This window comes from Myotis yumanensis, unplaced genomic scaffold (assembly GCF_028538775.1).
Source record: "Myotis yumanensis isolate MYYU_CA2020_CCGP unplaced genomic scaffold, mMyoYum1.0.hap1 SCAF_2, whole genome shotgun sequence".
In the NCBI taxonomy this organism is placed as follows: Eukaryota; Metazoa; Chordata; class Mammalia; order Chiroptera; family Vespertilionidae; genus Myotis; species Myotis yumanensis.
The window spans coordinates 31967594-31984624 of record NW_027223753.1 but is presented as its reverse complement, the minus strand read 5'-3'; the positions used below and the strand labels follow the sequence as shown (position 1 = coordinate 31984624).

At 44.2% G+C, this 17031-nt stretch overlaps 1 long non-coding RNA gene across 2 annotated transcripts; it reads left to right on the top strand.

Moving 5' to 3' along the window:
* Positions 1-590: 590 nt before the first annotated feature.
* LOC139001781 (uncharacterized) lies at positions 591-2678 on the top strand. 2 transcript variants are annotated; one of them, XR_011470102.1, is made up of 4 exons: positions 591-644; positions 748-914; positions 1407-1465; positions 2439-2678. It is a non-coding gene; the product is annotated as an uncharacterized lncRNA (long non-coding RNA). The 2 variants fall into 2 exon arrangements; XR_011470101.1 differs by lacking the exon at positions 591-644 and having other exon boundaries at positions 687-914.
* Positions 2679-17031: the final 14353 nt, after the last annotated feature.

The following is a 17031-nucleotide window of genomic DNA, read 5'->3' as shown; positions in this document are numbered from 1 at the left end:
CCCTACTCTGTGCATGACAGGGGGGAGCTCCCCAACCCCCTGATGGGCCCTGCTCTGTGCGTGACAGGAGGGAGCTCCTCAACCCCCTGATCAGGCCTGCTCTGTGCATGACAGGGAGGAGCTCCCCAACCCCCTGATTGGCCCTGCTCTGTGCGTGACAGGGGGTGGTGCCCCAACCCCCCAATCGGCCCTGCTCTGAGCCTGACCAGGGGCTGCACCTAGGGATTGGGCCTGCCCTCTGCCACCCAGGAGCAGGCCTAAGCCAGCAGGTCATTATCTCCCAAGGGGTCCCAGACTGCGAGAGGGCACAGGCCCGGCTGAGGGACCCCCCCCCCCCCCCCCAGTGCACAAATTTTTGTGCACCGGGCCTCTAGTATATATATAAAAAAAGATAACTTGTGGGAAACCGCCTATTGTCTTCACTAGCAGAGAGGTGTAGACAGAGAACCAGGAAAGCTGGTGACCTTTGAAGCCCTAGCAAAGATCAGAGCTGTGCACCACCTCTGTTAATCCAGATAATGGTAGCTGAAGCAACCTCCCCACCTTTAGTCATGTAAATCCTTATTGATAAGAATAGTCTGTGTGTCACTGGAACCTCCCTGCCTAAGGGCTATACTATGGGTGGATCCCAAACCAAATAAAAGGTTGGTGGGGCCTGAGCACCAGTGGAAGTCCTTCCTCTTGAGTTGGACTTACCCCCCTGGCCCCCCAATATTTCCAAGTTATCTCTTGTCTCTTCTCTTTCAGTTGTGTGTGGCTCCTCTTCCAGATCCTGAACCCTGAACCATGCGGGACGTGGAGGGAAACATTTACCACATCTGGCACCCAACAGGAAATCTGGAAGTGAAGGTTTCCCTAGAGCGAAAAAACGAAGTTTCACCGGCAAGGTGGAGAACAAAGAATTCACCGTAAAGGTAGGGAAATTCACCGTAAAGGTGGGGAGGTTGCTTCAGCTACCATTATCTGGATTAACAGAGAGGTGGTGCACAGCTCTGACCTTTGCTAGGGCTTCAAAGGTCACCAGCCTTCCGGGTTCTCTGTCTACACCTCTCTGCTAGTGAAGACAATAGGCGGTTTCCCACATCTCCCCCTTCTTTTTTCCTTAAAAAATCTTGTATTTGTAGACCAGAAATAAACATATAAGAACAAAAATGTTTAAGTCCCAATTTCAGTGTCCAACAGTTCCTTATGTGTACATGCCAGCAATGATATTTCAGTTCTGGATGGTGGAAAAATGGTGGCAATGCAGGCCCGACCCTCTCTGGTTTGATTCTGGGCAACCTGCAGCAACGCACAGCTGCTTGACTGCTAGCATGGCAAAGCGTCGTCAGTGTCTTCCATCTCTGGATTGTTTTTCCTCTTGTCCTCATGGCTGGAGCATTCCTGATAATTCCTCTCTGTTGCAGGAATCCACATGGTCTTGGAGTTGTTTTCTGAAAATATACAAACGTATTCTCGACCAAAGGTTAATAAAGGAAATTTTACTTGGGGTCCTTTTTATATTTGCCCAAATGATTTTCCTTTGGCATATTTTGACACCACGTATGTTTTTCATGGGTGTCTTGCTGTTAACATTACAAATGAAAAAATTTTTTCTAGATGTAATTTAGTTACAGGATATTTTTCCTTACATGGTATTTTTCCACTATCCCCCCTTTTTTGATTTAATTATTAGGAGGCTTTTGGAAAATTTTTATAATGCAGTCTAGATAACTTTAAATTTTAATTTTTTGCACAAAAATATGACTGCTTTAGGTTCATTGCATGTTAAGCAATTTTACCATGAAATGAAAATTTTGGTTAATACTTCTTGAGCCAATGTTAATTAATCTGAAAACTTGACTACTATTTTACTGTTAAATTTAATACTCAACAGCAATCTCAGTTTACACTGTAAATATTAATGGAAAGGATTATTTTGCATCCTTGAGAAGGCCCTGAGCATTCCTGGTGTTAGGCTGGATTTAGATATAGGGTAGCTGCTCTCAGTCAAGTCTCTGTTATCTGGGTCCCGATCTGAGCTGGGCATGGGAAGCGGGAATAACTAAATTAACTGATAGTAATAATATGTAGGCAGCAGAAGGGGAAGGTAAGAGTTAGTGTTCAAAGGTCCTTAAATTATTCAGGAGGGGATAAAGTCTTGATTTTACTTTAATGCTAAAATTGGCTATGTAAAGTATACATGTTAAAATTTCTAGGTAGCCATTTAAGAATATAATTTTATCAACTTTTAGCCCTAACTCATTTGGCTCAATAGTTGGAGTGTCGGCCCTCAGACTGAAGTGTTGTGGGTTTGATTCCAGGCAAGGGCATGTATCTCAGTTGCAGGCTTAATCCCTGACCCTGGTCAGGGCTGGTGCAAGGGACAACCTATTGATGTGTCTCTCTCACATGGATGTTTTTCTCCCTCCCCCACCCCCCAATTCCACTCTCTCTAGAAATCAATGGAAAAAATATCCTCGGGTGAGAATTAACAACAAAAACAAAAAGAAGCCGAAATCAGTTTGGCTCGGTGGATAGAGCGTCAGACTGCGGACTGAGGGGTCCCAGGTTCGATTCCGGTCAAGGGCATGTACCTGGGTTGCGGGCACATCCCCAGTAGGAGATGTGCAGGAGGCAACTGGTCGATGTTTCTCTCTCATCGATGTTTCTAACTCTCTATCTCTCTCCCTTCCTCTCTGTAAAAAATCAATAAAAATATATTTTAAAAAAAAAGAAAAGAAATATTCCCTCCTTAAAAAAAAACAAAAACAAAAAGAAATATAATTTAACAACTTTTAAACTTGAAGGTGAAAAATGGAATGAGAAAATGATCAATTAATCCAAAAGAACGTGAGAAAGAAAAGAAAGAGCAATATAGAAAAAGTAGGGAAAGCCAACTTTTATAGAAATAAAAACTAAAAAGCACAAAGTAAAATGAAAGAAAGATGATATAACCCATGAGGGAGGGTGGGGAAGGGAACAATATTGCACCTAGCGGAGAGGGGTTAGTGGGGGATTTCTACAGAAGCATACTGAGGGCACTTTTGGTGACAGTGCCCAAGAAGCAATTTGGGTGTCTTAGCCCACCCAAACCCTGAATAATCTCCAAGAGTCTCCCATAAACATGTCCCTCAGAAGTACAATTTAAGTAAAAAGTGAAGTACTTGTTATGTAAGTGCAGAAAACAAGTACTCCAGGTACTCCGCATTCCATCCCCAAAACATACCACCTATTCCAACCAGGATTCTTGTGAAGATTAGATGCCAAGATTTCATTTGCATATGCATATAAACAAGGTGCTCCATGCAGTTTAGTGCATCTTTCATTGGGTTTCTTCTCCTGAGCCATAGGGCAGGGCTGAGTCAATTGTAGGGACTCATCAAAAAGGCTTGGTATCAGACCCAATGGGGGAAATGCAGCACTTCTTAGAGAGAGGGAAACTAAGCAAAATAAGCCAGTCAGAAAAAAACAAGTATCACATGATCTCACTCATATATGGAATCTAATGAACAAAATAAACTGTTGAACAAAGAGATCCAGAGACATAGAAGCATGAAACAGACTATTGAATCTCAGAGGAAGGCAGGAGTGGGTGAGAAGAGATCAACCAAAAAACTTGTATGCGTATATGCATAACCCATGGACATAGACAATAGGGTGGTGAAGGCCTGGGGTGGGCTAGAAGGGGTCAATGGGGTGGAAAGGAGGACATATGTAATACTTTCAACAATAAAGATAATTTTTTAAGGCTTGGTATCACACCCAATGGTAGGAAAATTCAGCACTTCCTGGAGAGAGGGAAGGAACAAGAGAACAGGGACTCGCTGTTACAGAGCTCTTACCATGCCAGGCCCATTACACAACCAGCCTGACGGGCAGGTGCCTCTGGGCTATGAGATGGTGAGCTTTCTATCACTGGAAGTGAGCAAGCAGAGCTGGAGTTCCAGTCAGTGAGACAGAGGAAGAGGGGTTGAATTAATGCACTCAGAAACTCCTTCCTCTCTAATTCAGGGAGCAGGGCTCCACTTCAGCAAAACAGGCCCAATGGTGGTCCCATCTCCAGCCAGGACAACCAAGGATGCTGGGGCAGGTGCAGGTCAGGGCAAGTAATCAAGTTACCTGACTCAGGTTACAGTAACACTATCCTATGGGTCCTGCTCAGGCAAGTGGAGAACATGTAGGCTTAGGACAGCTTCCAAAACCTTTGAGAGCTCACTAAGTACCTTGGCTCCCTGCTCAGCCTTCTGCCCTGCCCTGGGAAAGATTCCCTTTTCTGTGGTAAACAAACACTGCTTGGCCCTCAGGGGAGCTGAATAGTTTAAGAAAAGAGAAAGGTCCTTTTGATTGAGCAACCATAGCGAGTTGGGGGAGTGCCTTGCTAACCTAGGAACCACTCTGGGGCCAGAAAACAGAACGCAGTTGGGGGAGGAGGGAGCGGAAGGTGAGGAATGTAAATAATGAGGGTCAACAGTGAACTCTCTGAGCATGGCTGTGATGAGAAGCTGAGGAGCACCAAAGGGTGTTTGACTTTGAAGAGCGGGAGACCCGAGAATTTTTGTAATGCTGAAGGGAAGATGCTAGTAGAGAACAAGGTTGTGAATTCAGGACAGAGGGAAGCAAAAGAGGTGGGTCCAGGTGCCAAGCATGAAAGAGGACATGAGAACTGCCGTGTAAGGGTTGGCTGTGCCTACGTGGAGAAGAGGCATGAGAATTGGGTTGGAATTTTGAGGGAACCAAGAAGGACACTGCTGGATCCTTTTTAGGCAAGAGGAGGCAGGTTTGGGGCAGAGCAGCGTAGGAAAGATGAGTAGGAAATGGTGGCCATCCAGAGAAGCTCAGGAACAGTCAGAAAGGACACAGGACAGAGCTGGAACCCAGCATACAGAGGGAAGCTGAAGGAGAGAAGAATCTGCCGGAACAGGGTCGGCAAACACCTTGGATGGAAAGTTCAGCCCCTTGGCTATCAACGGTGGGCTCGGTGCACCTGCCCACCCCAAGCAGAGTGAATCCCTCTCTCCACAGGACTCTCTTGGTAATTGAAATTCCCACAATAATGCCTAGAGCACCAAGTTTTTTAGACATGTTGATTTTTTCCATTTATCCCTCATAACACAGCCTCCATAAACAGAAGTTATCATCCTCCTTTTACCAAAGGGGAAACTGGAGCTCAGGGAGGCAAAGACAGTTGCCTGAGATGACTCAGCCAGAACTTATCCAGTTCAGTTTGACCACAAAGTCTGTCCTTTAAACTTTGCCTCTGTGTTGGAACCATCTGAGTATGAATCTGCCCCACTTCTGGACTGTGTGCTCTTTGAGGGCAGGAATGGGATCTGGTTCATCCCCGTGTCACCAGCAGACTCAGCAAGGTACTCAGGATTATTTATTGAGAAGACTCCAGAGACAGATCATCTATCTAGTCTGACCCTTTCGTTTTGTAAACAAGGAAATTGGGGAGGAGAAAGTAGGCTTGCCAGTCTCTCAGCAAGTCCTTATAGGTGCTGAGTTAGGAGCCAGATCTTCCGACTCTGAAGTGGGAGTAAGGGCTCCCCTCCCTGGGACCACATCCTCCTTTGTAGTTACCAAATTATTTACACCATAATCCTATTATACACTATGTACTCTTAACCTTGGGCAGAAACAGGTGCCAGGTGCCCACACCTACCTCTCTGCTGCCTCTGCCAAAGAAAACCACTGCAGGAAACAACTCAGCCAGCTTGCCCAGGTAGGTCTGAGCTGGGGGCTGAGGTTACAAGCCAAGCATTAGTGTGGGTCCCCCTTTAAGGCACTAGAGAAGACACAGGTCAGAAACATCTGTAGGAAGAGGGCTTGATATGATTTGGGGAGGTAGCTACAGAGCCAAGGCCTGAAGGATAAGTAAAAGATAATCAGGCAGAGAAGGGTCTAGGAAGGGTATTTCAGGTAGAGGAGACAGCAAATGCAAAAACCTGGAGGTAGAAAAGTGAAGAGGGTATTCATAAGTTGCAAGTTCAGGGTAGCTGTAATGAAGATGCCATGAGATGCCGGGCTTAGGAATAAAGGGGAAGAAGATGGGATGCAGGACTGAGCGAGACCAGAAATCCTTCCCATGCAAGGAAGAGAATGCCACTGGCCACTTCAGATGGGGAGAATGGAATGAGCAAATAACAGGAGAAAGAACAGAGAGAAAACTATTTGAAACATGGCACTCCCTTGTCTAGAGGCTATCAATGGAATTGTACCTCTTACCCTCAGGATGGAAGCCAAACGCTTTGCCACTCAGGCCTGGCACACTCTAATTCCTGCAGGTCACTCTGATGTCCCCTCCCTACCTGCAACCTTCAGTTCCCTCCTCATCTCTTGCTCATCATCCCCAGGACAACTTCTGCAGCACTTCTGTACTGTTCTCTCTTCTTGGGATGCTCTTGCCAGCTCAAATGTCACTTCTTCCAGGAAGTCTTACATGATGCACCCCTGCAACCTGTCTCTACCCCAAGGTCCCCAGTGCTGATCTCCACCATAGCTCTGCTTATACAGTTTTATAATTATACAACAGGAAGGGGTACTCTCTGTGCTTCATGAACTCTGTGACCTTTTCCTTCACCAGGTTAGAGAAGTTTCCTGTCATTATTTCTTTAAACAGGTTCTCTATTCCTTGCTTATTTTCTTCTCTTTCTAGTACCACTATGATGCAAGTGTTGTTACATTTCATGTTGACCCAAAGTTTTCTTAAATTATCCTCCTGCTTTTTAATTCTTTTAACTTTTTGCTGCTCTAATTGGCTGAGGTTTCTAGCTTGTCTTCCAAATCATTAATTCAATCCTCTACCGTACTTCATTCAATGTACTTTTAATTCATTCCAGTGTATTCTTGATGTCAAATATGGGATTCTTTATTTCTGACTGGTTCTTGTTCATAGTTTCTGTTTCCATTTTCACACTATTGTAGTTCCCACCAAGTTCCTTGTAATTCTCACTAAGTTCCTTCAGCATCCTTATAACCATTACTTTGAACTCTATATCTGATAAATTGCTTGCCTCCAGTTCATTTAGCTCTTTTTCTGGAGATTCCTCTTTTTCTTTCATTTTGGGGTTCTTTGTCTCCCCCTTTTTGCTGTCTCTTTGTGTTTGTTTCCATGTATTAGATAGAACTGCTATGTTTCCCAATCTTCATGGAGTGGTCTTATGTAGTAGCTGTCCTGTAGAGCCCAGTGGTTCAGTCTCTTTGATCTTCTGAGCTGGATGCTCTAGGAATGTCCTTTGATGAGTTATTTGAGCTCTCCTGTTGTAATTTGGTCTTTTTTTTTAAATAATTAAATCTTTATTGTTCAGATTATTACATTTGTTCCTCTTTTTTCCCCCCATAACTCCCCTCCTCCCAGTTCCCACCCCACCCTCCGCCCTCACTCCCCACCCACTGTCCTCATCCATAGGTGCATGATTTTTGTCCAGTCTCTTCCCTCATTTCCCACACCCCTTCCCCCCCAAAGCATAGTCAGTCCATTCCCTTTCTATGTCCCTGATTCATTATAATCACCAGTTCATTCTGTTCATCAGATTATTTATTCACTTGATTCTTAGATTCACTTGTTGATAGATGCGTATTTGTTGTTCATAATTTGTATCTTTACTTTTTTCTTCTTCCTCTTCTTAAAGGATACCTTTCAGCATTTCATATAATACTGGTTTGGTGGTGATGAACTCCTTTAGCTTTTCCTTATCTGTGAAGCTCTTTATCTGACCTTCAATTCTGAATGATAGCTTTGCTGGATAAAGTACTCTTGGTTGTAGGTTCTTGGTATTCATCACTTTGAATATTTCTTGCCACTCCCTTCTGGCCTGCAAAGTTTCTGTTGAGAAATCAGCTGACAGTCGTATGGGTATTCCCTTGTAGGTAATTGAGTCTCTTTCTCTTGCTGCTTTTAAGATTCTCTCTTTGTCTTTTTGCTCTTGGCATTTTAATTATGATGTGTTGTGGTGTGGCCCTCTTTGGATTCCTTTTGTTTGGGGTTCTCTGCGCTTCTTGGACCTGTAAGTCCATTTCTTTCACCAGGTGGGGGAAGTTTTCTGCCATTATTTCTTCAAATAGGTTTTCAATATCTTGCTCACTCTCATCTTCTGGCACCCCTATAATTCTGATGTTGGTGCACTTGAAGCTGTCCCAGAGGCTCCTTACACTATCTTCACACTTTCGGATTCTTTTTTCATTTTGCTTTTCTGGTTGGGTGTTTTTTGCTTCCTCGCATTTCAAATCTTTGACTTGATTCTTGCGCTCCTCTGGTCTGCTGTTGGGAGTCTGTATAATATTCTTTATTTCAGTCAGAGTATGCTTACTTTCTAGTTGGTCCTTTATCACACCATCGAGGATCTCATTAGATTTCCTGTACATCTCATCAAGTTTATCAACAGCCTCTAGAAGCCTCTTGAGAGACCTCAAAAGTGTGGTTTTCAATTCTATATCCAGTAGCCTGCTTTCCTCCGGTTCTGTCCTTTGTGGCCTGTTTCTTTGTCTTGGCATTTTTTTATGCTTCGCTGTGTCGATAGAGTGGCTTTCCGTGTTAAGTGTCCCAATTACCTGAGGTAGACACTCTTGGTGCACCCCCTTGTAGTCTCTGTGAGCAGTCTTGTAGTCAAGCCTTGATTGTTGTAGGTAATTACTACTTGACCTCCAGGCCAACTGGCTGTGAGAATCAGCTGTGTTTGCAGTGGGAGAACTTCTGTCCCCTAGGGAGGTGCTAATCTAGCCTTTGCCTGAGGCTATCCGGCAAATGGCTCTGTGCTGAGCTTGGGTGGGGCGGGTCCCACAGGATTAACAGGGTGGAGGAGGGAGCAGTTATGGCTGCTCTCAGTCCGTCCCCAGGGGCCCTGCCTCTCTGTCCTAGCAACCGCTGCAAACCTCGGAGGGACCGAAGCCAGACAGTCCTGCTTCTCCCGTTTGAGTCTGGGTCCCTAGAGACTCGCCCGGATCTGGAGTTCCCTCCGGATTGAAACAGTCAACCTCGCCCTCAGCCACCAGCCTGCGCTGTGCGCACTCCGCACCTTAGTATTTTACTTCAGCACTGCGCCTCCTCTGATTCTCGGTTCCTCCTAGTTGTAGAACTTCCACTCAGCCAGCCTTCCTGTGGTTCTGGATGATGTCCGTTCTGTCTTTTAGTTGTATTTTTGAAGTGGTTGTTCGAGGCAGCAAGCTCCCGCGTTAACCTATGCCGCCATCTTGGTTTCCCCTCGTAATTTGGTCTTGAATGTTGTCCTGTTCATGGGTGGGATTTCTCCTCAGGTTGGCTGACTGTGAGGCTCACCCCTGACTACATTGTGTAAGCTGTTGTGCTGGTGCTGACAGAACAAAACAAAACAAAAACATACAAAAGACGCTTTTAGATGTTTCAATGTGTGGGTCTCTCAGACATGCCTCTATATTGAGCAGGGAATGCTTTATTGAGTTATAGTTGATCAACTTGTTAAAGTTTCCAAGGGAGAGGCAAAAGGGATCTCTCACACTGCCATTCATCTGACATGACCTGACTATATGGACCTTATTTAGATAACAATTCAAGCAAATGGTTATCTTATAGTGTAGAGATGTTGAACCAGAACATCTTGGTGGTCTTGTTCAACTCAGAGTCTGTGGTTAACCTTTGAGATTCAGGAAACACTAAAAGATGTGTTTCTCTGCCTGCTTCACCTCACTCACACGTTTGAAGAGGTCACAGTGAATTTGTGAGTTCTTGAATCCTGCCTCCAGGCTCAGAGACTCTAAGAATAATAGATAGTAGCCACCAGCTCTGAAGTCTTCAGAGAAACCGTGCCCTCAGGGGAGAGCCAGATTTCCCATCATTTGCCACTTCCTGTCTTCCACTTCCTGTTTTCCAAAATATCGAAGCACCAGCCTATTGGCTCCACACCCACAAAATGCTGTCTCTCACACCCATGACCACACTCTCATTAGTTTTTGATGCAGCTCCCCTCTGTGCCCCCTAGTCTTTAGCATCACCCATTACACATAGTAGCCTCATATTAGTGATGCTTCATGAGGCTGAAGGAGGAAGGGCAATGGTGTGTATGAACCTAAGCAGCAAAGGAAGAGAACAGAACCACCAGGACATAGAGTGATGGCAGTCAGGCCATAGCTTGGTTTGGAGTCCTCTCAAAGGCTTCCTCACTCACGTGACACTCACATGACACCTGGACTTCAGCTGAGGTTATTGACCAGCACACCTGCACATGGCCTTTCTGAATGGCTTGGGCTCCAAAAGCAAGCTTCCAGAGAGAGAGAGCCTGACAGAAACTCCAAAATCTTGTATGATCCAGCCTAAGGCATCAAGCAGTATCACCTGTTTCATTCTGTTTATTAGGAACAAATCACTAAGTCCAGCCCATAGTTAAGGGGAGGAGAGTTAGACTCCACCTCTTGATAGAGAGAGGATCAAAGAATTCGAAGACATGTGTAAAATCACCACAAAAACCAAAAGGTCTCCAGGAAAAATGCAAGCCCCTGAGAATCTCTGAAATATTGATTGTGAAGATCATGCTAGTCTTCCCACCGTGTGTGGAAGTAGGTCCCAGATGATTCTATTTGAGTAGCAAAGGACAGGGAGATCTCAGAGGCTAGAGGACTTTGAAGAACCCAAGGCAGTGACACCAGTTCATCTGACACTCCTAGTAGGCAGTAAACTCACCACCCTCTTCCCTGGGCATTGGGAAACATTGGTAAATAAGTAACCCAGGGCAATTGGAAGTGCTCAGGGTTTGTTTTCATGGCATGCACATGGAATCTGATAAATGTGTAACATTTATGATGCTTAATGGAATATTACCACAAGAGAGGATAGAGCAATTTTCAGACTTGGGAACGAGCATCTGGAATTGACTTTGGGACTGACACAGACTCTTCTGGACATACCCAGAGCTAGGTAATATTTCCTCCATGATCAAAACCCCCAAACTAAATCAGGCAATTAAAATCAGCACAGATACATTAAAAAATGAATTCCTCCACACCATGATTAGTATCTAATAATAAACCAATCAGACTGTATGTATGACGTATGTGAATGGAGAGGACAAGACAAGGGCAAAAGATGTGAATCCAGTTCTGCCAAAAGAAGACCAAAAAGAAGAAGGTATGGGGTTGTCATCTCCTGCTGTCTCTGAGGGCACACCCTAGGGAAGATGCTGAGGATTCTGGCAGTAAATCATTCACCCCCTTCCCTGCAGCACATGCTGAAGAGGAGGAATTACTTCTTCTTAACCAGTGCTTGCCACTTCTTAAAAAGTGAAGCCCAAGAATATAAAGGCACAGCAGTGCCCCCTTATCCACAATTTTGTTTTCCAAGGTTTTAGTTAACCACAGTTAACCAAGGTCCAAATATATTACCTGAAAATTTCCAGAAATAAACAATTCATAAGTTTTAAATTACATGTCATTCTGAGGAGCATGATGAACTTTTGCACCATTCCTTTGTGTCCTGTCTGAGATATGAATCATCCCTTGTCCAGTGTATCCACACTGTATGCACACTACAATAACATATTTTCAGAGGCCACATTTACATAATTTTTATTACAGTATATCATTATAATTATTCTATTTTATCATCAGTTATTGCTGTTAATCTCTTACTTGCATAATTTATAAAGTAACCTTTATCATAGGTATGTATAAGGAAAAAACATAACTATACTGTATATAGAGTTTGGTACTATCCATGGTTTTAAGCATCTACAGGGGATCTTGGAACATGTACCCATGGGTAAGGGGTGACTACTGTATTACTCACCCTCTGTACCTTCAGTCTCTGCTATCTCCAAGCTCACTTTCTCTTTCTCCTCTCCTGATAAATGACAGCAGCAGAGGGTGAGTAATGTGGGAGGCTAGAAGCTGTGCAGAGTCTTTATAAAGACTGTGGACAGACCTTTGGAGAGGGGAGTTGTTAGGGAAGAAGGAAGCAGGGAATGTGCCTCAAAGCTTATGACAAGACAGAACTCAAAGGCAGGGTCTCCATCTGGCCATGCTGGGATAGGGTGGGAGGTGTGCCTTTATTGTGGAAGAATGTCTGGAAGAAGGGGCTATCTGATCAGAGACAGGACACTGAAGCTAGATTATTCTTTATACCACTTGGCACAGTTTTCCTATAATCTCAGAGGAGACTAGAGCAGCAGCAACCTGAAAGCATCGGCCTGAGCAGTTAAGCCATCTGAAATGAATGTCATCTCAGAATGCATTCTACAGACACCCACTAAGCTACTACTGTGTGCTGGGCCCAATGCTGAGGGCTGGGACACAGAACAATCTCAGACATGGTTTCTGCTGTCCAGAAACTCACAGACGAGTGAGAGAGAAAGACACAAAGCAAATTAGGGTGGTCACATGTTTTTGGTGTTGGAACCACAGGGAAGGGAGGGGAGTGGAGGGAAGAATTTGTTCTAGCTAGGTTGGAAAGGGAGGTCATGGAAGCTTTCCCAGGAGAGTTGTCACTAGAACTGAGTCTAGAAGGAAGTAATGTGGGTGACCAAGGCCACAGAAACAGGGGACAGCTGGCCAGTTGTTGGAGAAAGCTTGGGGACTAGGCATGAGAGTGGAGACTGAAGGAAGAAGATGGAGAGGGTGGCAAATCCCAGATCATGTCCTAAAGGCCATGGGGAATACTAGAAGGTTTGAAGGAAATTGAGGCATTGCCAGCAAGGCCCACTCTGGTTATGATATGAGGATTAATGTGGGGAGGTAGAAAGACCTGGAGGATGGGGGAGCAGGAGGAGGCTTATAACAGGGCAGTGGACATTGAGGGTCACCTGGATGTGGGACTAGCAGGAAGGCCAGAGGCCAGAGGTCAGGATCTAGCCTGATCAAGTGTCCCAGATTCTAGTCCCCAGCTCTTGTTTTCTGTGGCAGCTTAGAATGGAAAAGAAGCATTGAAGGCACCTTCAAAAAGAAGAAGGCATTTGGGAGTCGTCAGATAGCAGCATATTGGGAGGTAGAAGCCAGGAGCAGGATGATTTCTTCCTTGAGCTGGGGATCTGCTGTGGTGTTGACTAGAGAAGCACAATGGCTGGGAGGAGCAGGGTATCTGGGAAGGGGAAGGATTCTGCTTTGACTTCATTCAACAAGTTCATTCAACAGACATTTGTGCTGGGCCTGCTAAGGTTGATGCACCAGTCCTTTGGGACCAGCAGACCTGGTTCAAATCCCAGGTATACCATTTACTAACTCTATTGCCTCAAGCAAGTGAGCCAGTTTCCCTAGCTGGGAAATAGAGATGGCCATCCCTTCCATGCCTAGTTATTTTAAAGATTAGAAATAATAACATATATATAATTGTGGCACATAGCAGTAAATAGCAGTCATTATATTTGCTTAGAACTCTGCTGAGATTCTAATGTAACGTGGGAGTGCTCCCAAATGAGTCCTCGGCTTCAGAAAGTTCTGTGTTTTGGTGCTTCCCTCTGCTGGCCAAAATGGGAAAATTCCACTAAGAAGAAAATCACAGGATGCTAAGACCAGACAGAGCCCCCTGTCTCCTCACTCATAAGTAGGAACCCCCCTATACCGAGCGTCCCACATGGGAATCCCTCCAGAAGCTGCAGATAGGGTGTACCATATAGACCAGCCATTTACCAGCACCTCTCTGAGCCTCTGTTTCCTTGGCTATAAAACCGGGGGACAGTCCCTGGCATGTTTTGCAGAGGAGCTGTGAATCCCAAATGAGATCATACCTGTGGAAGTTTTAGAAAACCTGAGCTACCCCACAAATTTTAATGGCCAAGCACTTCCTGATGCCCCTTCCCCACCACGCTGGGTGCTGGGAACCCCAGGATGGCACAAGAAGCTGGCTCTGCCCTTGAGGAGCTCCATTCTTGGTGGGAGAGACAGTCATGCTTCAGGCAAATAGGGTGGGATGCAGACTGTGTGCGCCTGGAGGAGTCAAGGAAAGACCTGCTGTTATGTTGGCCCAGTGGTCGGCAAACTGCGGCCCCTTGAGTGTGGCTCTTCCACAATATACCACGTGCGGGCGCGCACGTACAGTGCGATTGAAACTTCGTGGCCACACTCAAGGGGCCAAAGAGCCGCATGTGGCTCGCGACCCGCAGTTTGCCGACCACTGTGTTAGCCTGTTCCAAGGGCCCAGCTTTTTAGGCCTGAAAAGGAAGAGGCTAAAACCAAGTCCAGGGTGACCTGCAGGCCTTTAATCATCACATCTCTTGGCATAATCCTTCTTTCTGCTCCTCGAGCCCATCTCCCCCAAAGAAGCAAACGGGGAAATGTGGAAGGGGGTCACCAAAGTCAACTGCTTAGACCCACAGCTGTCTCTGAGCATAAACCCATCTTGTATTCAGGTAAGGTTCTCAAGACCTTGCTGCACTTTGTAATACCTTCCCACTGGAATTCCTGGACCAGCTCCTGAGGGCGTTGTGCTCACCTACAAAGCTCTGCTTTGGCTCCGCCTCGATAACTTTGGTAAGTCACGTTAGGTGGGTTTCCACCAGGGAAATTTATCCTGGGCTCCAAAACCCACAGATATGGACATGGATACTGACGAAGAGTCACATGGACAGAAGGAGAATCGGACAGGTGGGCAGGGACAAATTGGCGGGGAACAGAGATATACTTGGACCTCCCTTAGAGTTTAGCATCAGGGGGAAAACTATATAAATGAGTATTTTCCAGACTTACATCCCCAAAATGCTGACTTATTTTTCTAAGATGTTAATACATTTTAAATGAAAAAGGATCTCCATGATCAATTACATGTGGGAAACTCTGAGTAAAAGGAATTTTGTTGCAAGATGCTTCTGAGCCTTCACTATTTAATGCCTTAGGAATCTGCAAACGGAATGTGGGTGTAGTATATGCAGTGCTTCTCAGGTTCCTTTGAAGGCACATTTATTAACACTTTACGGGTGGGTTTCATGAAATAAAATGCTGATATCTATCGTGGTTCCCCTTGTGCCTTGGCTTCCAGGGAGCTCAGTGCTAACCATAATGCTCATTTGTGATGTGGAATGTAGCTTAGATTTTTTTCTTTTTAAGAATTTTTGTGAGTTGATTTGAGCCAAACTGTCGACAATTGCTGGGAAGCAGTACCGCAATGGGTTGAGATAATGCTCCCAATGTTGCTTAGATTTGAGGCATAATTATCTCCCCCAATAATATTTCAGGACTTCTGGATGAGACATAGCTGCTTTTCTATAGCAATATAAGATGTTGCTATAGATGGGGGAACATTTCCTCTCACCCATGACCACACTTAAGCTCTAGACTATTTTCACTGAGTCCCTGAATTTTAGGTCTGGCTACTCCCAACCTGACAAAAGCTGCACAGCTTTAGGGTGAAGACGAAACTTGAACTGGTCTTTTGCAGCCTAAGGCTAGGATCCTGGGATGGGCCCTTTGTGGACTTTCCCCCACCTCCAGGAATTCCCAGGCTGAAGGCTTACAGGTCATCTGCCATCACAGCTAGGTGGTGGGAGAATGGGCTGCTAGGGTAGATGGTGACCCAATGATCTCTGAGGGATCAGAGCTAACTGGTCACTTTGGGACCCATAGAAAAGTCTTAGCTCATCTCTCAAATTGACTGAATAGGAAAGGTCTATCCACGGATAGCAGCCCCTGTGATGGCCTTTCGAGATCTTGATCCCTTAGCAAATTACTGCTCCCAAGCACAGCTGGAAGGGCCCCAGATCTAATATGGGCCTCATTATGTTGCGGCGGGGCGGCGGGGGCGGGGGGGGGGGGGGGGGGGGGGAGGGACACTGGGATTTCCTAAGGAGACCTTGGTGCTCAAACCTCTCCAAGGAAAGAGGGACGCCAAGAGATTTTTCTACAACCGGCTTCTCTAAAATCAATAAAAACATATTTTAAATGTTTTTTAAAATGAAAAACATGAAATTGAATCTATATTTTGTTACACACACACACACACACACACACACATACACACACACACACTACATTTAAGATGGACTAAGAACCAAAGTGGATAATATAAAACTTTAAAGCACTTAATATAAAATATAGGTTAATACCTTTATAACTTTGACCTGGGAAATAATTTCTTAAACAATTTACCAAAAAAAGAGCTAATAATAAAAGAAAAAATAATAAATTGGACTATATTAAAATAATTGCCTCTGTTCATAAAAGACATTTTAAAGAAAGATAAGCAATAATTTATATACTGGAGAAAAAGAATTATAACAGATAGCTAACAAAGGATTTATACCAAGAATCTACATAATGACTATAATACTCAGAGAAAGAAAAGCAATTAAAAATGAACAAAAGTCATGGTCAGGCTTTTCACAGAAAAGGAAACTATATCTTCAGTAAACATTTTCTCAACCTCCTTAGTAATTAGGCAAATGAAAATAAAGACTACAATGATATCCCAATTACCCCTATTCATTATACAAAGAGTAAGAAGTCTAACAAAAGCAAATGTAAGAGAATGTGAGTCAATCTTTCTACTATACATTGTTGGTGGGAATGTAAATTGTGACAACCATTTTGAAAAACAATTTAGTGTTATCTTGTAAAGTTGAATTTTCATATATTCTACAACCCAGAAATTACCCTTCAAGATATGTACATATGAGTATGTAAGTGTGAGTGTGTACAAGGAGACACGCACCAGAAGACATGTACAATACTATTTTATCAGTACTGTTCATAATAGGAAAATAATGGAAGCAACTCCAATGCCCACTGACAGGAAAATGGATAATAAATTGTGATATATTTGCACAAAAAAATATTTTATGTATAGCAGCAAAATTGAATTAGCCACAGCCCATATTACAATTTGGATGAAAGTTAGTAACATACTGAAAGAAAAAAGCAAGTTTCAGAATATTGCATGCAGAATGATACTTTTTATAAATTTCAAAAAAATTAAAAGCATGGTGTGTGTGTGTGTGTGTGTGTGTGTTTAAAAACAAAAAATAACAAATACAAATTCCAAGATGGTGTTTTCTGGGGATGGAAAAGGGAATGGATACTTAAATGTAATTTTTGTTGGTGTTCCTTCTTGGGTTGAGTTGTAAGCTTATGAGAGAGAGAGGTGGGGGAGAGAGAGAAGGA